Source organism: Eulemur rufifrons, chromosome 2 (assembly GCF_041146395.1).
Source record: "Eulemur rufifrons isolate Redbay chromosome 2, OSU_ERuf_1, whole genome shotgun sequence".
NCBI classification, from domain to species: domain Eukaryota; kingdom Metazoa; phylum Chordata; class Mammalia; order Primates; family Lemuridae; genus Eulemur; species Eulemur rufifrons.
In genome coordinates this window covers 75,260,549-75,286,957 of record NC_090984.1, presented here as the reverse complement: position 1 = coordinate 75,286,957, position 26,409 = coordinate 75,260,549, and the positions used below count along the sequence as shown (strand labels likewise).

Genomic DNA, 26,409 nt, shown 5'->3' with positions numbered 1-26,409 from the left:
GGCTGACTGTTAGCATTTTAACACTGCTGAGGGATAACTCAAAACTGTTGGAAGACTCCCTCAATTTCCACATTCTGGGAATTTAGAGCCCATTCCCCTTAATCTTCTACTCTCAGAAAGCCTCTCCCTGTATTTTGTTTTCACTCTTGCTTCAGGCAGGTGTACCACAGCCTTAGGACCCACTTGGGGATGTCAAGGAACTGGGGAGTAAGATGTGGCTCCTCCCTTCCACTCTATGGCACATGCTGCTTTCCTCCTGCAGGTTTTAGAGCATTCTTTCATTCTCAGAAGAGCAATTTATGAGGCCACTACCAATCACTGGAAGCTGGCAGGGGGAGATAAAAGCTATTTACCATCTCCAACACACTCTATGTGGTGCTTCAAGTGCCCCAACATCTAGGATAATGAGCACATGCTGTGAGATTCAAGGTCCTCAAGGACCCTTGTAGAGAAGAAAACAAGTATGGGAGAAAAACGAGAAAAATGAAAGAACCCTGATGGAACACAGAAAACCTTTACTCTTGAGTAACTGTCAATAGTACACTTTGGGTGGAAAATCAAGGACTTCTGTCTTTTAAGACATCTGTAGTTTGTTTCCTTGTAGGTGAGTGTGATGACTGAATGTTCTATGTGATTAATGCATATTAATTTCAGAATGAAATTAGGACTAAGAAAAGAAATCAGGACTAAGAAAAAAAGCCTGCAAGATTTTAATCATCATTAATTGCATCCCCATCTTTAACTGAGTACCAACATTAAGTGCTTTACAAACATACATGTGCTTAATCCTCACAACATTTTTTAAAGGAAGATTGTTGTTCCATTTTTCATATGCAGATGCTAAGTGTTTGAATTACATTTGTGCAAATTTACACAGCATTTATTGCTAAGTGCAGGAGACACAATTTAAATTATATTAGGTTCCAAAATCAGCTTTTTTTCCCTACTCTATTACCATCTTTTCACCTGTATTTTATGTAATATTCATATCTGTGATATTGTTATAGGTGATATTACCATTATATATAAATACAAGTGTCATATTAACTTTGCTGTAGGTTTATTGAAAAGTATAAATCCTCTATATGTATATTCAGTCTTTATATTTGACTCATAGGTCAAGCAGGGCTTAAACTTTACCTCTTTTCCGCATGGTCCTGCTTACTAAAGCTAACGCTATTTAAAAAGAGAAATCTGACTCTTCTTTTATAGCACCTTGGCAGTACCACTGATATTTCTGACATTTTCTCTGAGATGATACTGTAATTTTTTCTCCAAGGGTATCTTTTATGAATTAGAAGGGACACAGAATCTAGATTTACACTTTTTATTACAAATGTTGTCCTCTACTACAGATTCTGTGTTTAATTTAAAACATATTATTTCATTTTTTGTCTTTTTTTTCTTTTTGAGCTTTTTTTTTTAAATTTCAAAATATTATGGAAGTACAAATGTTTTAGGTTGTGTGGATCATTTGTATAAAGATGAGTCCTGGTTATAGGTATGCCCATCACCCAAATAGTGTTCACAGTACTCATTAGGTTGGTTTATTCTCCTTTCCCTTCCTCCTCCCTCCCCCCTGGTTGCTTTCCACTGAGTTTTATTTCCCTCTGTGCACAGTTAGTTCCAATTTAATAATGAGTACATGTGGTGTTTTTTTATCCATTCTTGCGATACTTCACTTAGAAGAACGGTCTCCAGTTTCATCCAGATTTTTGCAAAAGGTATTAATTCATCTTTTTTATGGCTGAGTAGTACTCCATGGTGTACATATACCATATTTTATTAATCTACTCATGAATTGATGGACACTTGGGTTGATTCTGCATTTTTGCAATTGTGAATTATGCTGCAATATACATTCAAGTGCAGGTGTCTTCCTGATAAAATGACTTATTTTTAATAAATTGTTGACTTTAGTTTGCATCTCTTATTTATATAGAGTGCAACTAATTTCATATTAAATGAAAGCAGTTGGCTGGGCATGGTGACTAACATCTATAATTATCCCTACACTTTGGGCAGAGGAGACGGGAAAATCTCTTGAGGCCAGGAGTTAGAGACCATCCTGGCAACATAGTGAGACCTTATCTCTACAAAAAATAAAAATATTAGCCTGGTATGGTGATGTGTGCCTGTAGTCCCAGTTGCTCAGGAGGCTGAGACAAGAGGATCACTTGAGTCCAGGAATTCAAGATTACAGTAACCTTACCCAAGCCTGGGCAACACAGCAAGACTATGTCTCTAAAAAAAATTTTTTTAATCAAAAAAAAGAAAGTATATATACAAATAATTATAGGATGCGATACAATTTGAAATTTTAAATCACCCACATACTGTATTATTAAGGTGTCAAATTCTGTAAGTGTCCTCTAGAAATATTAGCTAGTAATAATTATACACAATATCATGGGGCTGTTATTAGTATCAAGTGAAATACCTTGTCCAGCATCTTACAAATAATTAATCATAAATAAATGTTTTCTTTCTTTCGTTTCCCTCTGTTGACTCTAATTTATAGCCTGAGATCTTAATTCAATCAATTATACTTTTTATAAACAGGATGTTTAGGACTCAATTACCACCCATCACCCTACAGGTAACCGATAGAAAATCAAGTTGGAAAGAAATGTATCCGCAGTGATGAGGAAAACAGGTTTGAAGCCATCAGCAGAAAAATAAATTAACAAATAGCAGAAAGAAAAAGAGTGAAAGAAAGAGATATAATGTCTATGAATTAGGGTCATGGAAGTTACAGAAGAGAGGGGTGATAATCACAGAGGGTGGAGGCAAGCAGTGTTTTAAAACCGCAGAAAAAGAAGTTATGCCTGGAAATGTTTGGCATGATGGAAAGAAGTAAAATATGGAGTGGAAAACAGTGGTATTCATTGTAAGGTTGAATCTGGATCAGTAGCGTCTCCTCCACTTCCAGACACACAACACTGGTGTGCACATAATGCCTGGCAGCAATCTTACCTCCAAATTCCCAGGCAAAAGTGAAAAGAATTTTCCTAAAACAAAAAATAATAATAATAAACTCCCCTAGAAGAATTAGAATAGTTTTTTGCTTATTTGCACTCTATAGAAAAGATCTTCATATTCTGATGTTCAGTGGTACCTTGGCTCAGTGCAGCAAACAGCAATCTATGTACTTACCCTCCAGCTAAGTTCACTAGTCAATAAGCTTGGATCATGCACAGTGCTCCCAAGTGGATTTATACTCTATTTTAAAATTTGAACATGCAACTATACTTCTCAGGTCTTCTAAGGAAAATCAGAGAACAAGTTAAAATAAGCAGCAAAAAAAAAAAAAAAGCAATAAAAAGTAACTACAATGAAAGAAAAAAGGCCATGTGCCACAGAAAACCTCAATTAGTAGCCTCAGAGAGATTAACATAGACAATACGTTGATACAAATTAATATATTACAATGATGAATCAAGACTCAGTGACTATAATGAGTGTACAGAATATATTCAAAATAAAAGAAAATCTAAAGGATTATGTGAAAAAGTCTATAAATTGACCCAAATTTTAGAACAAAACATGATAAAAGGCGTAAATCACAACAGATTAATATGAAAATTTTAACTTCTAGTAAGACAAAATTGTAGGAAAAAACAAGTGAATTAAATCATTAAAAATTAATGTAAGAAATCCTATTGCTCAAGGTCATACCATTTCTGATTGAAAGGGCTTGCTGGATGCCCAGCACAAGATATATTCCTGCACTTCATCATCAGGAAACTGCTAGTCTGCTTCTCCCAGCTCTATGGTAAAGTAAGTGAGAGCAAAGATTTTATCTGTTTTGCTCACTGCTCTGTCTTGACTACACAACATGGAACCATAGCTAGTTCTTAGCAACTATTTAGCAGATGTATGAATAAATAAAATGTTAAGTTCTTAATGTTTCTAGAGAGGAAAAAAAGAAGACATACCACATGGGTATTGGATTCTTATCAGCAACACTGGTGCTAACAGGAAGTGGAATAATGCTTTAAGGTCAAACTACAAAATAAAGTAAGAATATTTTCAGACATGGAAGAACTCACAAAGATTTACTCCCTAAAAACTTTCTCAGAAAGTTTTTGAGATTGATACAATAACATGATTAGACCAAGAAAGAATAAAACCTATGGATGAAGAAAAAAATCAATTTAATGATCTAACCAGGTGAGTAATTAAGGGAGCTCAGAGGGTAACAGTTTGGAACAGGCCTAGAGAGAAGTTAAGTTTATATTAAATAAAGTAGGGCTCAAGACAGGTCCAGGAGGAAATCATCCTGAAAATGATAGGAATCTTGATACTTTTGTACTATCTTGATGATTACTAATAACTTAAAGATGTGACAACCTAAAGAATAAAAAAAAAAAAGATAATTTAAAAAGTCAGAAAAAATAAGGAATTTTTAAAAACAGGAAATTCAAATATGGTATATTTTAAAACTCACAAGCAATATGTGTATGGTGTATGAAGTTCAGAATTTTTTGTAAGAAGTACTTAAAAATAAGAAGAAGCAGTCTGAATAGAACAAATGAAAATAACTGGGGATGTTAATTTTCTCAAAGATGAATAGACAGATACCAATACATACACATATATATATAAAAAGTTTGATTATTTTATATATTGCTATCTAAATTTATAAAATTCCAAAACTTTTTTTGGAGGCAAATTTAACAAATTATGAATAGAGAAAAAAATAGTCCTATTGAGCTAAGAAACTTTATAAAAGAAAAGAAAACAAAAAAAGAGTAATGAAGAATACTTTTCTGATAAGACTATATGCAATAATATCAAGTTAAACATATTTAAAATATAACAATGCTGTTGTAACATTTGCTGAGTTAATAAATGAAAATCTATCTCAATGACTAAAACCTAAATGTAGAATTGTAAAAATCACCACAAAATAGGAAGGTGATATAATTATCAACAAATGGCATTGAGAAAAACCGTCTAAGTACTGAGAAAATAATTCAGCTAGGGTATCATATTTAATAGCATTCAGAAAAATTAATTCCCAGAGAAAAAATAATTTTAAAGATCTTAAAAATTGGTCAGTTGACTATTTAACGAATCTTTTTTTTTTTTTTTTTTTTTGAGACAGAGTCTCGCTCTGTTGCCCGGGCTAGAGTGAGTGCCGTGGCGTCAGTCTAGCTCACAGCAACCTCAAACTCCTGGGCTTAAGCGATCCTACTGCCTCAGCCTCCCGAGTAGCTGGGACTACAGACATGCGCCACCATGCCCGGCTAATTTTTTCTATATATATTTTTAGTTGTCCATATAATTTCTTTCTATTTTTAGTAGAGACGGGGTCTCGCTCTTGCTCAGGCTGGTCTCGAACTCCTGACCTTGAGCGATCCACCCGCCTTGGCCTCCCAGAGTGCTAGGATTACAGGCGTGAGCCACCGCGCCCGGCCTATTTAACTAATCTTATGGTGAAAAAAAACTTTCTATGCCTAAGATGTTAAAAAATCACAGGCTAGGCACCATACCTCAGCCTATAATCCTAGAGCTATAGGAAACTGAGGAAGGAATATTGCTTGAGGCTGGGAGTTTGAGACAAGCCTGGGCAACATAGTGAGACCCCATTGCTATAAAAAAATATTAGAACTTAGCCTGGCATGGTGGCATGTGCCTCTAGTCCTAGCCACTTGGGAGGCTTAGGCAGGAGTATCACTTGAACCCAGGAGTTTGAGGATGCAGTGAGCTATGATTATGCCACTGCACTCTAGCCTGGGCAACATAGTGAGACCTTATCTCTTAAAAAAAAAAAATCACTAAAATATTTGATACATTTGATTAATTTACATTTAAAATTTGGTAGATTAAAAACTACCAGAAAGAATATTGGTAAATGAGTAGAAAAATATAAGCAAGAAGCACATAAGATAAACATTCTTACTAATTAATTTAAAGACAATTTAATTTTTAAAATAAGTAAAGGATACAAATGGAAAAGACAATAAGAAATAAAAAAGTAAACAAATATTAGAAAAATGCTCAAAATCTTTAATGATTTAGGACAGAAAAATACTAAGAAATTATTATCTTCTATAGCTACTTGAAGAAAATATTTGGGAGTAGCTGTTTAGCAAAGATACTTAAAGCAAGAAATGGGACAGTCAGAAGACAAAACATGTTGCAAGGCTTATGAGGTTGTTAAATAAAGCAATATGACCAGAGATTCATGAGGAATTCTATGATATATAGTATTGTAGAATTAATAAACCTTGATACAGTAATACCTATAAAATGATCCCTAACTAATCTCTAAGGAAATAATTAGAAATACAAACAAAAATTTATATGACCTATTATTCATTACATAAAACTATAAAAAAGGTAGCAAAGGTTAAATTTCTTAAGGTATGTCCAAATAACAAAATATTACCAACCTTTATAAAAGCATATCTTGGGAGAATATTATCTAATGTAAAGGAAATTCTTATGATAGATTAACTTAAATTAAAAATATGAAACTCCATATAAAATATAATTAAAACTTATTTACTTATCTACCATACATGTTCACATGCACTAAACTTAAAAACACAGAACATTGGACAGCCATGGCAGCAACATGATAACAATTATATCTGAGTTATAAGTTTATGTATGATTTATATTTTTTGATATTTTTATGCATTTTGTACAATAATCACACATGACTACTACAATCAGACAAAATGAAATTTTTATAAAATTGCAACATCAGTCTTAACAGGTGATTAGGAAAGCCTTTTTATTCAAAGCATTACTAAGATTTTTGAATTCATAAAATATACAGCACATTCTGAGTTAAGAAATATATACAGTTTTTAATTTTGAAAGCCATTATTGCTTTTGTGTTTTTAGAAAGTGACTACAAATTAATTTGGTGTATAAGAATAAAACTGTTTATTATTTGTATTTTGCCTAGTCCTAAAATTGAAAGGACTTTTAAAACACATAAACATAAATCCAATGATAGTGTTCTAAGCCTGAATATTTTTCTAAGTATTTGAAAGCACAAATTTTAAACTGTTGTGCTGACATTTATAGCACACTTATAAAAATATATATAATATATATACAAAACATATACATGTGTGCATAATTAGAATGTACAGCATGTATAAATAGGTATAACATATATAAATATCCCTATACAGATATACATTGAAATAGTTATAACCAAAGTTTTCAATAATTGTACATCTTAGGAACATATGACTATATTGCACAAGTGACAAATATTGAACAGAAAATACATTTTTGAAGCAAATTATACTTTTTTTAAATCTGCTGCATTGCTTAATTGACTCAAGAAAAAATTCTAGACTAAAAGTGCATCTTCTAAAATTTCTGACTAGCATAAATCATATATTCTCATAATTAACTGTTATACAGAATTATTTTATCTCCCAGAACACAATCCTCTCAAAAAAGGTACCTTAACTTATTGATGTCTGTACCCTGACTTTTAAGCTCATTTCTTTTTTTTTAGTTGTCCAGCTAATTTTTTTCTATTTTTAGTAGAAATGGGGTCTCGCTCTTGCTAAGGCTGGTCTTGAACTCCTTACCTCAAGCAATACTTCTGCCTGGCCTCCCCTAATGCTAAGATTACAGGTGTGAGCCACCACACCCAGCCCTAAGCTCATTTTGAACTGTGTTCATGCTGTGCATTTCTATACTCCCCCATGCACTTATTAAATCATAAGTTGACTTCCTCCCGTCACCCCTTACAGTGCTAGGCAATGGGTATATACTGTCAAATAAACACAATTTATCCCATTCACAAAGCTTAGAGTCCTGTTAAGGAGAGAGCTAAATAGAGTAACTCTCAGAATGAAGTATAATGAGTGCTAAGACAACACTATGAAAAACATGCTATGGAAACATAAGTATAAATTCAATGAATCAGAAAAGTACCCCCGTAATATGCTGAAATATAAAAAATTAAAAAAAGGTATTAGAGGAGGTAATACTTGAACTGAATTTTAAAGGTATGGTAGAAATTAGAGCAAAAGGAAGGAAGAATATTTTACAAGAATAAAATGCATATTCTCAGGCACAGAAAGCACTGAATTATCGTTTGATAGGTAGGGATTATGACCAACTCGGTATTGTAAAACACAGCATATGCACATGAAGGGGAAATGGTCAGAAGGGATTATGGATGGAGTATAGAGTAATGAGTAAATTTTGCAGATCCTGGGATGTAGAGAATAAAATTTCTTGAAAGCTCTTGGGAGCTATTATACTCTTCAGCAGGCTCATTACTTGAATGAATTGTCATGTGAGTAATAAAAATGTTACAGAGGGTAGACAGGAGGTAAGAATACTATTCTGGTGGAGGTCACATTTATAAATATAAGAATTGATATAGGCAGAGCCTATCCTATCCAGGATGATGGGAACTTAGCAAAAAAATCTTAGGCTAGAAAGTAGTTATTTATCAATCTTATTTTGTGTTTTATGTATGTTTCTCATTCAGGGGTCATCCTTGGGCAGTACAGTTCTTTAGTTCTAATTATTTTCCTTAGGAATAGGGTTATTGTATATTATAATTATGTCTAAGTGAGCTCCAGTTGACAACTGTTGTTCCAGCATACTGTTTGAATTAATTAGCATTTGTCTTGCTACAAGTGTCCCAGTTTGGACAATAAATTATAGTGTCACCCTATCAGAAGTCAGTGATCTTATGGGGACCTTGAACGAATATTTAAGCATTAGAGACACTAAAAATTACAACATGAAATGGGCAAATAGAAAGTGTTTTCTAGTAAAATTATATCCCAAAAGTTACAATATTATGAAATTTTCCTGAAGGAGAGACCTTTCAAGTGGAAGAAAGATTCATTATTATGCATGGGAGCTTTGTATGTCCCAGTACACAAAGTACATTTTGACTCCAATCAAACCTGTGTGCTTTGTGTACTTTACATATGCTTTTGAACATTTACCTTTATCATGTTTGATGCAAAACTATAATAAATTGTTATTTGCCATATTGGACAGCCAAAGTAAAGAAACTGTATTGCTTTTTAAGATGGCTTATATTCCATGACTCAGCTGAAACCGCTTGTTAGTTGATAGTGATTATACTCAAAAGGCTTATCCAGCATAAATTTTCAGGATAGGCTCACCTTTAAATAAAGGAAGCACCACAGATATTATCTCATCTCTTTCAGCAATATGATCTGAAAATTGAGATGAAACAAACCTCTTAATGGAAGCACAGTATCATCAAAGACACTTTCATCAGTAATAAACTGAACACATATATTCAATGACACTGTTAACAAGAAACATTTTTTAAAATGATATGATAATAGGACTGAGTAAATATTTCAGGCAAAATTAAGTGAAACAAATGTCAGAAAGTTATGACAAAATATATCATATGAGAAAGGTTGAGTCATTATTACCTATTACTACCTATTGATCTCACTTCAATATCAGTCATAACTGGTCACTCCTCAGAAGCAAGTAAATCCATTATGCACATGAGAAAGGTTGACAACTGCATCTGAAATCGTCTGCTGATGCTGACTCACCACCTGCATTTCTAGACAAAATGATGCATGACAGATGTTACCACCTTCCCCCCATATTGTTGGTGAGGCATTTATGTTATAACTCATAGTATACCAACTATACTACAATTTCAGTAAAGTTAGAAAGGTTTTCAAAAGACTTAAAAAAAATAGGTAATCAAATGGTCACTTTAAGGCAAAAGGCAAGATACCAATGATGTTGGCTCATAAGTTAAAATTTTCAATTCATCTAGAAGTCAACACACTTTAAAGTATTAATCACAGAGCATAGCCACAAAATATATAGAGCAAAACCTTGTCATAATATGAGGAGAAATAGGTAAATCCAAAATAATGCCTAAAGATTTTAACACGTATTTTTCTGTTGTTAATAGCCTATAAAGAAAAACAAATACAATAAGCATATGGAAGATTTAGTCACATAATTAAGAGCCAAATCTAACAAATATATATAGTACATGGTACCTAACAATCATAAGCTACACAGTTATAACATGCATTAAGAGATCATTAAAAAATCTGACTATAAATTAGTGCATAACACATTTCAATCCGGAATCATACAGACCATGGTTCTTGACCAAAATAAATTAAGTTTTAAATCAGTCATAACTGTTATGAAATAAAAAAAATTCTCCTAAATTATCAATTGAGAAATAAATTCTTATTTTATAAATAATATAATATTTTGAACTGAATGTTCACTAAATACTACATATCAATAATATGTATTGCAACCAAGTCAGCCTTTAAAAAGAAACAAAATCATCTACATATGTGTATATTATTAAAGAAGAAGTCTGCACATTAATTAGAAAAAATCCATCTCACATAGTTAGAAAAAAATACATCAACATAAATTATGGGAGTAACAGAAAGAAAATAGTGATAAGCTAAAATTAATTGAATAGAAAACAAACATTCCAGGGAACATACTGACAAAGTCAATAATTATACCGTTAAAAGCCAAAAATACAAATCACTGGTAATATTAAGAAGAAAAAAGATGAAGGATTCAAATAGGAATTCCAAGATGAGAAATGAAAAGGGAAACACTACTACAGAAAATACAGACATTAAGATAGTAATAAAAGTATATTATATATAAGTAAATAACAATAAATTTTAATATGTACTTAGTGCAAACTCTGAGAAAAATGTATCTCTCAAAACTAATACAAATGGGAATGGAATATTCCTTTAATAATCAAAGAAGTAGAATAAGTAATAGCAAATCTTCCACAATGAAAATTCCAGGTTCAGATGTCTTCTCTGTCAATTCTACAAAACTTTCAAAGGAGAAATGATTTCAATCCTATATGAACACTTCTAGAAAATGGAAAAAAAGACACTCTTCAAAGAATTTTATGTAGCAGCATCACCATGGGGAACAGATGAAAAGATAATTACAGAAAAATTACTCATAAACACAGATGCAAATAGCTTACAAAAATATTAGCAAACTGAACCAAAAAAGTATAAAAAAGGATGACGTATAATGGTTAATAAAGATTTACCCCAGGAATGCAAGGCAAGTTAAACATTATAAAATCGTTACATTCTTCTTAGTAGATGCAAAAAAGAATGATAAGTAAAATTAAGATTAAAAAGACCAGCATACACAACATTTTACAGTGAAACATTTAATGTTTTCCTCTTTTGGATAAAGAGCAAGGATGTCTGCCATTACCATTCTATTTATAACTGTATCGAAAGATATTCTCTCAGAGAAAGGCAAGAAAAAATGAATTAAATAAGAATTACTAACAATTGAAGAGGATGAAACAAAGCTGTCCTTATACATAAATTTTATACCTGAGAGTAGAAAGTACACAGAATCTACAGATCTATAATTCATATAAAGAGGGAGTTCAGCGAATTTGCTGGATAGAAAATCAAAATGTAAAACCCTAGTGTGAGTTTTCCTTTTGGCAATGATTGTTTGAAATGGACTAATCCTCCTGAAAACGTATGTTTGTCTGTGAGTGTGCTGGTGTTTAAAATCACCAAGAGAGTGAAAGTTTGTGACAAGTTCCAGAAAAACAGAGAAGCCAAAAAGAAAGAAAAAAAAATGAAAAAAGAAAAAGAAAACAGGTACCGCGGGGGACAGGGATGAGTCAGACATTTTAGCCACCTAATGCTGAAGGCGACTGAAGATGCTATAGTGACACAGAAGTGAGTAAGAGGATAAGATGCTGCATGTACCTCTGGGTTTGGAAGGATAAAAAACAGAGTTTGGGTCTTTCCAGGTAGAATAGCCTTAGTAGATATCCCACAGTTTTGACTGAGATCAAGAAGGATGACATTTAAAAAGCAAGTATAAACTACAAATAGACCAGTCCTCAGAAAAACTGAAATCCAGGTTTACCTCAGCTCAAACTCTAATCGGATACAAGTGATCAACCTCCAGCTCACTTGCCTTTTCTTAGCAAAAGTAAACCTACTGAGATATCATCCATATACTCAAATTACTTTCATATCCATTATTGGGAAATTTTTTTAAATTAATCAGTCAAATAAAAAGGCAAGATTTGACTGCAGAGAAAGAAGCAAAGGATGCAATGACAACAGCTAAAAAAGACAAGAAAATATTTGACTTATCAGTTACCAGATATTAACTTTAAAACAAATTTAATTAATAGCTAGAAATTAAATGACAAAATTTAGAATTTTGTAAGAAAATTAAAATTGATTTAAAGACTTCAAATATAAATCTCAGAATTGTAATTCAAAACTCAGTAGATGGGTTACGTAGATAGTGACAGACCCTGGGTTTCCTAGGGACGAAAGTGGGTGCTTTGCTTTGGTGCAATTGCCCCAACTTAATCTTCTCCATACCTGGGGGGATGAGGGAATGCCCTACGATGACTCTGCCAGTCATAAATAACTTAGTGGGTCAGCTGCAAAAGAATGCAGAGGACTCTCTAGCCCCTGGGCCAAGCTGCATAGGTACCTAAGAGTCCAGAAATTAACCTAGAACAACCCACTTGCATAATAATACAACTCCCAACCATAGAGTCCGGAAACTGACCTAGAACAACCCACATGCATAGTAATGCAACTCCCAACTGTCCAATCAAAGCGGTTCCATGGTGATGTCTGAGCCATGGACTCAGATGGGCACTATAAAACCAGACGCAGACCATACATAACCAAGCCCTTTTTTTGATGCCCTTCCTTTGGTTCTCCCTTTGCTGTGACAATGAGTCCAGTCGTCGGACTTACTATGTTTGCCACACTTTGGTGCATCTGGTCATTCTTCGGCCATGAGCTAAGAACCAACATTTTCACACTGAAACCTGACAGCAAAAACTGACAGAATCGCAAAAAGAAATAGACAATCCCACTATTATTGTCAGAGATCTCCTTCTTTTAGTAATTGATAGATCTAGCTGGCAGAAAATAAGTAAGGATATAGTTGAACTGAATAGCTGCATCAATCAACTTGAAATAATTGATATTTATAGAATACTTCATCCAACAACAGCAGAATACACATTCTTCTCCAGTTCACATGGAACACAGACCAAGATACAGCACACTCTGCACTGTAAACCAAAATTTATCAAATATAAAATTATAGAATAATAAAGAGTATGTGTTCAGATAACTGTGGAAATAAATGTTAAGTTAATGACAGAAAGATAGCTGGAAAATATAAAACATTTGGAGATTTAAAAACATTCTTCAAAGTAACCCATATGTCAAAGTCTCAAGATAATTTAAAAAATTTTATGAACTAAATGAAGCTGAAAACATAAGTTAACAAAAACAGTGAGATGCAGTGAAAGCACTGCTTAGAGGGATATATTAAAAAACAAAAGATACAAAATCAATAATCCAAAGCCTCCATTTTAGCAGCCTAGAAAAAAATGAGCAACATAAACCAAAAGAAAGCAGAAGAAAATAAAAATAAAAATTAAAGCAAGAAACCAGGAGACAATAAAATTGAAAACAGGAAAATCTGGTTCCTTGAAAAAAATCAATAAAATTGGTAAACTTCTAGCCAGACTAATCAAGAAAAAAAAAAAAAAAAAAAAAGAGAGATAAGGCATAAATTACTAATCTCACAAACATAAGAGTCGACATTACTAAGTCAATGCACATTAAAAAGATAATATGCTGGTGGTACTGCAAACTAGTACAACCTCTATGGAAAGTAATATGGAGATACCTCAGAGAACTAAAAGTAGAACTACCATTTTAGCCAGCAATCCACTACTGGGTATTTACCCAAAGGAAAAAAAGACATTTTATAAGAAAGACATCTGCTCTCCAATGTTCATAGCAGCACAATTCACAATTGCAAAGATGTGGAAACAGCCCAAGTCCCCAACAATACATGAGTGTACTAATAAAATGTGGTACATGTATACCATTAAGTACTACTCAGTCATAGAAAAAAAAAGGCGAACTATCTCTTGTATTATCCTGGATGGAGCTGGAGCCCATTCTTGTAAATGAAGTATCACAAGAATGAAAAAACAAGTGCCAAATATACTCACTACTAAATTGGTACTAATTGATCAACACTTATGTACACATATGTAAGTAACATTCATTGGGTGTCAGGCAGGTGGGAGGGGGGAGTAGGGGATGGGTAAATTCATATGTAATGGGTGTGGTGCGTGCTATCTGGGGGTTGGGCATGCTTGTAGCTCTGACTGGGACAGTGCAAAGGCAATTGATGTAACCAAAGCATTTGTACCCTCATGATATTCTTAAATTTAAAAAAAACAGATAATAAAGAAATATTATGAACAACCCTATGAACACAAATTTGAAAAGCTGGTCAATATTGGCCAATTTTTAAAGACAGCAACTACCAAAATTTACAACAGAAGAAATAAATCATCTGAATAAGCCTCTATTCTTTAATGACATTGAATCAACAATAAATAACTTTCTAAAAAAATAAATATATAAGCCAAAACCAAAACCAAACCTCCCCCCCCCAAAACAATGCACGAGGTCCAGACTATTTTATTGGCAAATTTCACCAAACATGTAAGGGAAAATTATACTGGTTTTCTCTAAATTCTAATAGAAAACAGAGGCCCAGGGATCACTGTTTAACTCATTCTACGTGGACAGCATTAACCTAAGACTAAAACCAGATAAACAAATTACAAAAACAGAAAACTACAGCTCTCCTTAACAAAGATGCAAAAATCTTTAATAAAATATTCGCCAATTGAACCAGCAATACATTAATAGAATAATGCACCATGACCAAATGGGCTTTGTTCCAGGCATGCAAAGCTAGCTTAAAATTTTAAAATCAATGTAATCCATCAACAAGCTAAAGCAAGCAAACAAACAAACAAACAAACAAAAACATTTATCAACTGATGCAGAACAAGCATTTGATAAAATCCAACATTCTTTTATGATAAAAATTCTCAGGCAACGAGGAATAGCGGAAAATTTCTTCAACTTGATAAAGAACATCTATAAAATTCTTACGGTTTATATCATACTTAATCATGTGAAACTGGATGCTTTTCCTCTAAGATAAGAAATAATGTAAGACTGTTCCATCTCATCATTCCTATTCAACAGTACACTGAAAGCACAAACTAGGGCAATAAGATATGAAAAGGAAATATATTTATACAAATCAGGAAAGAAGAAATAAACTATCTTTGCACACAGCTGGCATGTTTGTCTTCAAAGAAAACCCAAGAGAACTGACAAAATTATATCCTGGAATTAATAAGTAAATGCAGATTTAACAAAATATATACAAGATCTCTGTAGAAGTCTGTGCATATGCACAACAATTCACATTTACTTTATTTGTGATAACCTTAAACTTGAAATGCCCCAAACATCCATCAAAAAGAGAATAAATAAATTTGTATATATAAATGCTATAGATTACTATACAGAAATAAGCATTTACAATTTGTAGCTATGTGCATCAATACAGATACATCTAAAAATACAATATTAAGCTTCCTTTGCTTATTAAACAAGGTATAAATAGCAAGTACAGTATTAATTCATTCCTATAAAGTTCTAAATCTGACAAAACTAACTATATTGGTTATGTAAGCATACATAGGAAGTAAAATAAGAGCAAAACAAAGAAGTGATTATTACATAGCTTAGACATTATACAGTTTTTAGCTTTAGTCAAGAAAGATGACATAGGAGATAGAGGCAGAAAGAGATGGTGAAAATGTTTTATTTCTTAAATTGAGTGGAAGTTTCACAGTTGTTTCATTGTAGTTATTAATTCAAAAGTCCATGAGTTTTATGAAACTTTCTCATATGTTGGAATAAAATAAGAACACATTTTTCACTAAAACATTAAACCATAACCATGATAACAATAACCTCAATGGGAGTACACAGCTATATAGAAAGCAATAATGATCTAAGAAATAAACTGGAAAATAAAACCAAAGGATATTACCTGTAAAACAGCAAAATAGTCCAACAAGGACTTAAAATTTTTGAATTTATAGCTTAAAATAAGATAAACCAATTCCACGAATTGTATGAGCTCAGATAAATTAATAATCTTTTCTTGGCCCATAATCTTTCAACTGTAAATGAAGAAAGAGTCATGCTGTTTTAAAATTCTATTCAATTACAGAATATATGCCTAATTGTTCATTTATTTAAAAATAATTTCTTATTTACTTCTTGATTCAGGCTATGAATCAAATTAATCATGCTATTTTCAGTTATTCTAAATATTTCACATTTATATGCCAAATTAAAGCTTTTTTGGAAGGAGCAGAGAAGGGCCATTATTCTGAGCCTGGAGATAGTTCTGATAAGCTGAATATCAAATCTTGAGGTATTCAAAAATACAATATTACCTGCTCACTCCCCCTAAGAAAAGGATCTAATGAATTTCCTTAAATGCTACTTTAATGCTAACTGCAATGTAAGTTGGGAAGAAAAGGCAGCATCAGAAACAGAATTAGGGTTTGGTGAGTTCCATTGCCGTGACCCTTTAAAAATTAAAACTCACTACTGTAATAGAAACTCCATAATGTTCATTATGAAAAGGAAAATAATTCAACTGTGCTTTTGTAATTTAAAACAGTGTGCATAACTCAAATTTCTGCTTACCATAAAATGATTTAAAGCAAACATCATACACTATGGCAAAACATGAAAAGTAGTTCGTTTAAAGTCAAGGAAAACATAAGAATGGCCAAAATCACCATTTGCATTCACCATTGTAACAGATCTCCTAGCCTGTTCAATTAGAATATAAAATAATAATATAATGAAAATTTTAATAATGCTATTTTCATAGATATGCATACAATTACATAATTGCAAGAACTATAAACTTCTAAAATTAGTGAGACTAGAAAAGTTGCTTAGAAGATATAATGATAAAAAGCAACATTACTATTAAGACACAATCAACTTAAAAATGTAACATTTTAAAAGCCCATTAACAAAAACACAAAAAGCATCATTTGTGAAGGAATATAAAAGAAATACAAGATGTATAAGGAAAAAATGTATAAAAATTTATTATAGGACCTGAAAAAGATCATTGATAAATATATTCATTATTAAACATATAAAATAATGAAATATTTCTTCCGACACTAAAATAAAAATTGTATGTGACTCCAATAACGTTTACAACATAATTTTTCACCAAACTTTTCTATTCCCAAAATTGAAACAGAAGGATAAAGAATAAAAAGCCAACATTAGTCAAGGCAATTTTCAGGAGGAACAGGAGGAGTGGATTCATTTATTTGACAACCTATCAAGACTTACATTACAAGTAAAATAACTATTTTACAGCATAGTATTTGTGTAGAGATGGTTAATATACAATATTGATAGAAAATCAAGATGTACCCATGTATATGTGAAAATTTTGTATGGCAGTGCTACAATTTCAATTCAATGTGGAAAGGATGGATTATTCAATAAACAATATTGGGGCAATTTATTATCAGTACGGAAAAAATAAAATAGAACTGAACTTTACTCCAAATCCAATTTAATTTCTGCACTAATAGTAAAACATAAAAAGAAATTTTTAAAATGTTAAAAGAATATAGAGGACAACATTTTATGTCTTCAATAACAGGATAATTTAAACAAGGCACAAAAAAGCACACACACACGCAAAATAAAATCAAAAGAAGCAATTGATAATTTTACCACATTAAATGTAATCTTTTTTTCTGGAACAACCCCTTTCTTGGTCACTCTCACTGTACTGTCCCTTAAAATTAAAGATTGAAGTTATTAAATAGAAAAATGTTCCACAAAACCTGATGATAATAAAATACACTAAATTAAGGTACATGTACTATGTGGGCAATGATAACTGTGTCATTAGCATATATATTTAAAAACTATCTCTGTGTTACTTGTGTAGGCAAGTCTCAGAATGCCCACACATCCACATCAAATAAGACTTAGGGACACACTCAACTGACATCCTAAAAGGTGGCATTTATGGCCATCTCTGTAGTACAATTTGAGTCAACATAATCTCATTCAGGACACCAGTGTCCTACTCGCAGACCCTCTTGCAGAAGTGCTATTTCCCCTGACCAGACGAGGAAGGGCCAAGTTTCCTTGGGGATCTGTAACCTGTAGAAACAATTGCATAGGTGCCACTCTCCTCCTACTTTGGTGTGTGTGAACTGCTACTGGAATGGGAAGAAGCCATGACCTACATATTCCTCTTTTCTGACCTTCTGGGTGTCAAGGGTCAGGGGCTGGCACTAAAGCTTGCTTGTGTGTTACCTATATCTTGTGAGTTTGTGTTTCATTTAGGAGGAAAAATCATAATCCTATTCAACCTTGGTCCTTAATGAAAACAACACATTATTAAAGTGAAAACACTAGCCATAGATTAAGGGTGATATGTATGTGAGAAAGAGTGATATGTATGTAAGTAGAAAAATCCACAAAAGAATAAAATGAAAAATCTATTGTTTTAAAACTACCATAATTTGGTATAAAAAAACACAAAGTAATATAAATATTAGCAAAGGATTTCACCAAAAGGGAAATCTGAAAAACCAATAAATTCACACACAGATTCTCAATCCTACTAGTAATCAAGTAAATTTAAATTAGTAAAATTAAAAAGATTCATATCAAATATGGCAATTCCAAAGTTATATATGCAGTAGTATTTCATAATATAGAGATAATTTATTTAAAATCTGAAGTATAGAAGTTCAACAATGAAACTATGGAAATGTTTATATTGTCTTTATATTTCACTTGCATGAGATCCTTTTGTAAGTTCCAGAAGTTACAATTATTGGATCATTTAAGATATTAAATTAGGTATTTGGGTTTGTGACAAAAGATATTCCATATGATTTTAATCAGTTACTTTGAAGTCTATTCTTGCTTTCAATTTTTACTAAACTTTTCATTCATAATGATTATAACATGCTGGTTAATTTATAGTGAATTGAAAATGGCTATATGCCCTAAATGCAAATTAATAATTTGTAAGAAATTGCAGCAAATAAAAATGTACCTAACATTGAAAAGAGAAGCAAGATAAAATATCTCTATGACTATCTATTCCTCATAAATATTTCCAGTAGCTTGGAGTTTCCATTCTTATCATTATTTCTAATGTATCTGATATATGTATTTTTAAGGTAAATAACTTTACTTTAAAAATACATGACATTTGTTTGCTGTTTTCACATGAGAATATTGCATAAAGTGCATTGCAAAATGTTTAAGTGAATATATGTTCTTTTGGTTTACCTGGAGTAGACTAAATTAGAGTTTCTCATGGAGTAAGCCATTATAAATCAAAGTTACTATTATATTAATGTCTGTACTTATTTCTGAAGGTGACTCAAGAAATATCCTGAGAAACAAAAGCATAAAGAATAATTTCTATTTATATGAAACATCCCTCTAGATTTAGGGGACAGACAGTAGCCTGTGAGGTGTAAAATATATAAGAACAAAATATTCTAATTGTTCACATGGGTATCATTTGGCAAAAGTAAATTATAAGTGTACTACCAAGACTGGGTAAGAATGAGCTAGACTCACTTAATGACTACAAGATTCTTACTTGACATTTTCCTTATTATCTTCTTTATCTTTCATTACTTTACATACTGGGCCATTATAGATCCCTTGACATGAATAACCTTGTTAAACTGTACAAGGAGTCATATATATGTATTTTGTCTGCAAGTATTTAGAAATCAGGATTAACACTATAAAACTTCCCATAAAATAAACAGAAAATTAAACAATCTCTCTATAACTTCAACAAGAATAACATATATGTTATGACAGAGAACCACAAACACAAGAAGTGATTCAGATGTTGAATGTTTTCTGAAATCTCATTCTTGGATACCAGTTTCCAGGCTGGAACATTTACATATAAGTACATAAAGAAAATCCATGAATGCCATAAAACCACTCTCATTATCACTATAATGGTTACACATGGAGTCATTCTTTAATAAACCCAGCCTAAAATTTTGTTCATATACTGTGCTATTTCAGGATGCATATAAGAAAAACATCTCATAATATAACCTAGAAAAACTGGTAACATTATTTTATAATTACATATAATTTTGTCAGTATTTCTCTTTCAGTTTTATCTTTTAAGTAGAGAATTCTTGTTGTGAAAAAAGTTTACTCTATCTTTCTGTCAATTCATAAATAATTCATGATATTTGCAATCATGGATGATTTCTATGTTGGATTCATTATTGCAGTAGGTATTGAAATAATCTAAGAGGTACTCACTTGCTTGTAATGGAACTCCATCTTCAAGGCATTAATAAGTAAGCAGGTATTAAAAGGTTATTTGTTTTCCAGATATTAAACAGCATATTAAGGCTTCAGGATTTGGCATAGTAATCCATATTTACATACATGTGATCAAAAAGAAAGTGAGACTCTTACTGTGGATTTAGGATTGCCTGGAATTAATAGGAATAGTCACCTTAAAAGAAATAGTTGCTTAAAAAATAACACCAAATCTTTCACCTCAGTTGCCAAATCTAATGCACCTGTTTTTTTTTTTTTGTTGAATTGCTACAAAGGGAAATGTGTTTTTATGTTAAGTCAGTAACTCCTTGAATATTTCTAAGAGACCAAAGGTGAAGTAATTAGACATATGAGATCAAGGTACCACCCTGCAAGGTCATCCAGCCCTACACATGTGATCAAGAGTGATGGGAAAGGTAATCATTTGCCACTGACCCATAGGTCGCCTGCATGTTACCATTCACAATGGGTGTGCCTTATTTATCCTCTACCAGTTATAATTTCTTCAATACCACTGGGGATCTTTACACATTCTAAATATTAATTATTTCTGTGTGAAAACTGTATTGTTACAGTTAACTATACCATCTAAGTCAATGCTTTTCAAAATCAAGTCTCTAGGTTTTCTTTTTTTTTTTTTTTTTTTGAGACAGAGTCTCACTCTGTTGCCCGGGCTAGAGTGAGTGCCGTGGCGTCAGTCTAGCTCACAGCAACCTCAAACTCCTGGGCTCAAGCGATCCTACTGCCTCAGCCTCCCGAGTAGCTGGGACTACAGGCATGCGCCACCATGCCCGACTAATTTTTTGAATATATATATTTTAGTTGTCCATATAATTTCTTTCTCTTTTTAGTAGAGACGGGGTCTCACTCTTGCTCAGGCTGATCTTGAACTCCTGACCTCGAGCGATCCACCCGCCTCGGCCTCCCAGAGTGCTAGGATTATAGGCGTGAGCCACCGCGCCCGGCCTCTAGGTTTTCTTATGTTAAAAACTCTTACAGACATTGGCCTAGGCAAAGAATTTATGAAGAAGACCCCAAAGGCAATCACAGCAACAACAAAAATAAATAAATGGGACCTAATTAAATTAAAAAGCTTTTGCTCAGCCAAAGAAACTGTCACGAGAGCAAACAGACAACCTACAGAATAGGAAAAAATTTTCACATGCTACATATCCGATAAAGGACTGATAACTAAAATCTATTTAGAACTCAGGAAAATCAGCAAGAAAAAATCAAACAACCCTATCAAAAAGTGGGCAAAGGACATGAATAGAAATTTTTCAAAAGAAGACAGAAGAATGGCCAAAAAACATATGAAAAAATGCTCAACATCTCTAATTATCAGGGAAATGCAAATCAAAACCACAATGAGATATCACTTAACTCCAGTGAGAATGGCCTTTATCAAAAAGTCCCATAACAATAGATGTTGGTGTGGATGCAGAGAGATGGGAACACTCATACACTGCTGGTGGGACTGCAAACTAGTGCAACCTCTGTGGAAAGCAATATGGAGATACCTTAAACAGATACCTTAAACAGAGCTACCATTTGATTCAGCAATCCAATTACTGGGCATCGACCCAAAGGAAAAAAGACATCTGCACTCAAATGTTTATAGCAGCACAATTCACAATTGCAAAGATGTGGAAACAACCCAAGTGCCCACCAATACATGAGTGGATTAATAAAATGTGGTATATGTATACCATGGAGTACTACTCAGCTATAAGAAATATTGGGGATATAGCATCTCTTATATTTTCCTGGATAGAGCTGGAACCCATTCTACTAAGTGAAGTAACCCAAGAATGGAAAAATAACCACCACATGTACTCACCATCAAATTGGTTTCACTGATCATCACCTAAGAGCACATTTAGGAATAACATTAATTGAGTGTCGGGCAGATGTGGGATGGGTGTATATATACATAATGAGTGCGATGCGCACTGTCTAGGGGATGGACACGCTTGAAGCTCTGACTTGGGGCGGGGGGTAAGGGCAATATACGTAACCTAAACTTTTGTATGCCCACAATATGCTGAAATAAAAAAAAATGTTTTCAGCTAGTAATGCTGTGTCTTAAAAGTTTTTGATTTTTTCACACAATTTTCCATTTATTTCCAAAAATAGATTCCATTGTGTTTTATTCCCTTCATAATACAAATCATTAGTAATGTTAAGTTAGTGTTTATGATCAATACACAAATTCTTACAGTCTGTGAATTTCTTCTCATGGTAAATCATGAATTTTCTCTAAAAGAAGCCTTTGTGTAGACTTATAAAGTATCCCATATTCTATCTAATATTTATGAGAGATGGCTCAGTTTACACAGAGAATTCTAAATCTGACTTGTGCTAAAATACTTCATAGTGTAGCCCACAGTGATGGAAGGAAGGTCAACTGCACAGTCAATGAGAATAGCTTATTCATCACAATAACTGAGATAATCTTAAGTTGAGTCAGTACAAATGGGACTGTTTCCATTGGGTTTCACAGCCAGTGCTTTGCAATTAAGTCTCAAATATAGTGGAGTTTGTTTCAGAAAAATAAAAGTATTTTAAATATTATATATTTAATGGCAGTAAGATTATCTTAATACTTAGAAGGAGTACTAACTTTGTAGAGGGATTATCATTGCCATATATATATATGTTACATTATCTTTACATGTAAATATTTATACACACACACACACACACACACACAAAAGTACGTATTTACACAGGCACATACATACAGACACATTTCCTATTCAGGACATCATTATGCATTGTTTAAATCCATCAGTGCTTTTGTCAAATGAGAAAGAAGAGCAGAAACAGACAAAAGTGCTCTTTTATGGCCAAGACTAATTTGAAACACCACGATGAGAAAAATAACCATTGTGGCAACCACGACTACCTCAACTGTCCTGCCTTAATCACAAGTGGATATTCCATTGCCTCATTATTTTCCTACTTCTTCTCCATTCACTATTTCACTCTAAGAAAATATTCAGTATTCCATTTATTTTATAAATGGATTTTAATGGATATGCTATGAATTTTCAATGAGCTATTTGAAATTTGAGGAACCTAATTAGGAATGTGTTTACTTTCTTTTTTTTTCAGTGTGATTAATTCCATGCAAGACTTTCAGCCTAATGTTACTCCAATGAAAAAAAAATAGAAAGAGAAAAAGAGGTAATACTTCTAAAGACTAATGGATGGGTAATTTAAAAACTGAATCAAGCATTAACTCTGAAGAGTCTTTTTCAATACATAAATAATTTCTGTTTAGCCTTCCATTGCCAGGTTAATTAAGTAAATCCTTTGGCCTTGATTGTAACCATTAGTAAATAATAATGTGTTTGAGTTTACTTAGTTTTGTGATGTACACTAGGGAGTATATATCAGTAAATATATTTCCTTTGCTAACAACTTTCATGTTTTTGTTTAGAAAAAGTTAGCCTCATCAGTGGATAACAAAAAAAATCATTAATTAGCTAATTAACTGGGCAGATAAAATCTCTGAGGTTTCTTGTGGAAGATACAAACCCTGTTCATTTCTACATTTTCACAGTGTGTGAGATTACCTCTGGCTTGGACAGGTTCCTCTGTCACCTTAAGATGGAAAATTTAGAATGTCTTCTTCAAGTTGTCTCATTTAATAAAAGGTTCATGGAGCAAAGCAGTAAAAGCAATTCTTAACATAAATGAATAAATCATGTACAAAAGGAGCACAAGGTAATAAAATATGCATAAAAAACTTACACTAATGATTTGTAATATATCCTCTGCATACTCAGACTCTTCATTTTATGCTACAGTTACAGTTATAATGAATTAACCTCATTATAAGCTAGATATATCCTTTTTGTTTATGTCTTACAAGCAGTTCTTTCCTACAACTTTGAGCACAACACCAACAACATATTGGCTGCTTGTTTTAAATCTTTCATAAGCAGTAGCATCATGATTCAGAAATAAATTCTTAACAATAGTTTTGATGTTCTTTTAATGAACACTTTAAAGCATAATTTTAACATTTCTGTTGCAGGCATACTGGCATTGTAATATGTTGCAAAATAAAACTAAGGTTATTAAGTATCTCCAACCTGTTCTTTTCAAGAGATTTTCAATTTCTAAGCATCCAATCACTGTTAGATAATCTAGAATATACCAAACTCTTACTTTCTATAAAATATGTATTTATAATCATTTTCTGTGTGGTTACATTGCGATGTAATGTACCCCAAGAATAACAAGAGACACCTATATCAAGTATTTGGGAGAAGGAAAAAAAAAAAAAAGAAGAGAAATACCTCAAATTTAAACCATGTAAACTAGAAAAATGGCAAAAACAGTAAGATCATAAATCTGAACCAGGAAAGTCTGAACTTTTCCTGAGAAATTATCTTTGTTTTTTCAGATCTATGAACATAAGTAGTCTTGTAACTAATGCATTTACTTAATTTATTTAGAAGTTAGAAAGCCCAGAGATAAATCTATGGCTGACAATTTGTTTTGGGGTTGTATATATAGTATATTATGTTATGCATTTGTAGATTCTTCACGCCCCCTTATTTCAATTTGTTTTCCTATCTGTAATTTTCATTTTCTTTAGTTTTTCCATTATGAGTATTTATAGGTTACCATATAACTCTCTTATGACACAGATAACATATCATAAACCAACCAATCAGAAAAGCGTTTTTTCTAACTCCTGCCCATTTCCATCCAACTAGAACTGGCCATCACAGTCATGGAAAGAACACTCAATTTTTAAGAATCAAAAGACCTGGAATTTTATTCTATTTTCATAATTCGTAAGCCAAGCAACTTTGATACAATATTTGATCATTCTGAATTTGTTTACTCAATTACAAACTTTGTTATTTTAATCCCTTCCCTGTGCAGGCCATGAGGCTGCAAATGTAAATTATAATAATGCATGAGATACACAATCCTGAAAAAAAAAAATCAGAAAATCCCATATAGGTTGTTAACACAAAAAGTGGTAGACTTTATATCTCCAGAATAATATGACTCAAAAAAGAAAGGAAATAATGGTGAATACTATTGGTTTTAATTTGTATATTAGTCTGCACGATTTCTAGTTAGCCTCCCCTAAGTGTCTTTAAACCCACTGGTAATGATCAAACTGAAAGCCATCGACTTACTTCTGGAGCCTGAAGAGTTCCTCACTGCTGTGAAGGAGTCAGCACTCTGCCTGGCTGCTGCAGAAGATGGACAGGGTGAAAGCATCTCCAAAGCTGATTCTGAAGATGGTGTCAAGAGGAAGGTGCTCAGCTACTACATATCTTCTCAACACCTGGCTGAATGGTTACAGGAACTCTTCAAAGGAGGCAAGCACACACAAAAAATGTGTATCAAAAAATGCTTATGAAGTGTCCTTGAGAAATATGGTTTTTGTTAACTGGGTTACCAATCTCAAACTGCACCAGGACTATCACTAAATGTACTTTAAGTAGATTTGCCTTATCAAGCTTTCCAGTGGAATGTGCAATATGCTGTGATTCCAATAAATATGTTAGCATTATGTATTTCATTTTTGGAAGGAGTTTTCTTATCTCAAACTGAAGATAATTTAAACCATAATAAGCTACATAGTTCAATTTTCATAAGATTTCAATTCAACTTCAGTCTAATGTTAAAATAATACAAAGGCAACACATATTTAATCATCATCTACTGTGTAGTAGGCACCTGACCCTGGGGATATAATAGTGAATGAACCTGAAAAAGCCCTACCCTCATAGAGCGAATCATCTCATATTATGTTGTTTTGCCTTATGTTATGATGTATTTAATTCAATAGAGAATATCTATTGCAACACATATGTCTATGGAGGAAATACACAAACATTCCACTTGTATTTTAACTTAATGTCAGAAGATTGCTGATTTCTGCCTCTTACTGAGGGCGCCAATGTCAATTTAAATACTAATTGACTTGACTCTGAGACATAATGTTTAACTTTCTTTCCCCTAAGATCTATATAATAGTACCAATTGAAATTCAACTACTGACATTTTAAATACAGAAATATGCTGAATTTTTTTAAACATTATTGAAATG

At 32.6% G+C, this 26,409-nt stretch overlaps 1 protein-coding gene across 5 annotated transcripts in view; it reads right to left on the bottom strand.

The window, feature by feature from the left end:
• Window positions 1-26,409, bottom strand: part of LRFN5 (leucine rich repeat and fibronectin type III domain containing 5) — a 238,722-nt gene that overhangs the window by 91,080 nt on the left and 121,233 nt on the right. For 3 of the 5 annotated variants that reach the window (XM_069464583.1, XM_069464572.1, XM_069464582.1), the window contains exon 2: window positions 25,490-25,664. The exons of the other annotated variants lie outside the window; for them this stretch is intronic. The gene's annotated coding sequence lies outside the window, so the exon portion shown is untranslated. The remainder of the gene's footprint in view (window positions 1-25,489; window positions 25,665-26,409) is intronic. 5 annotated transcript variants of the gene reach the window in all.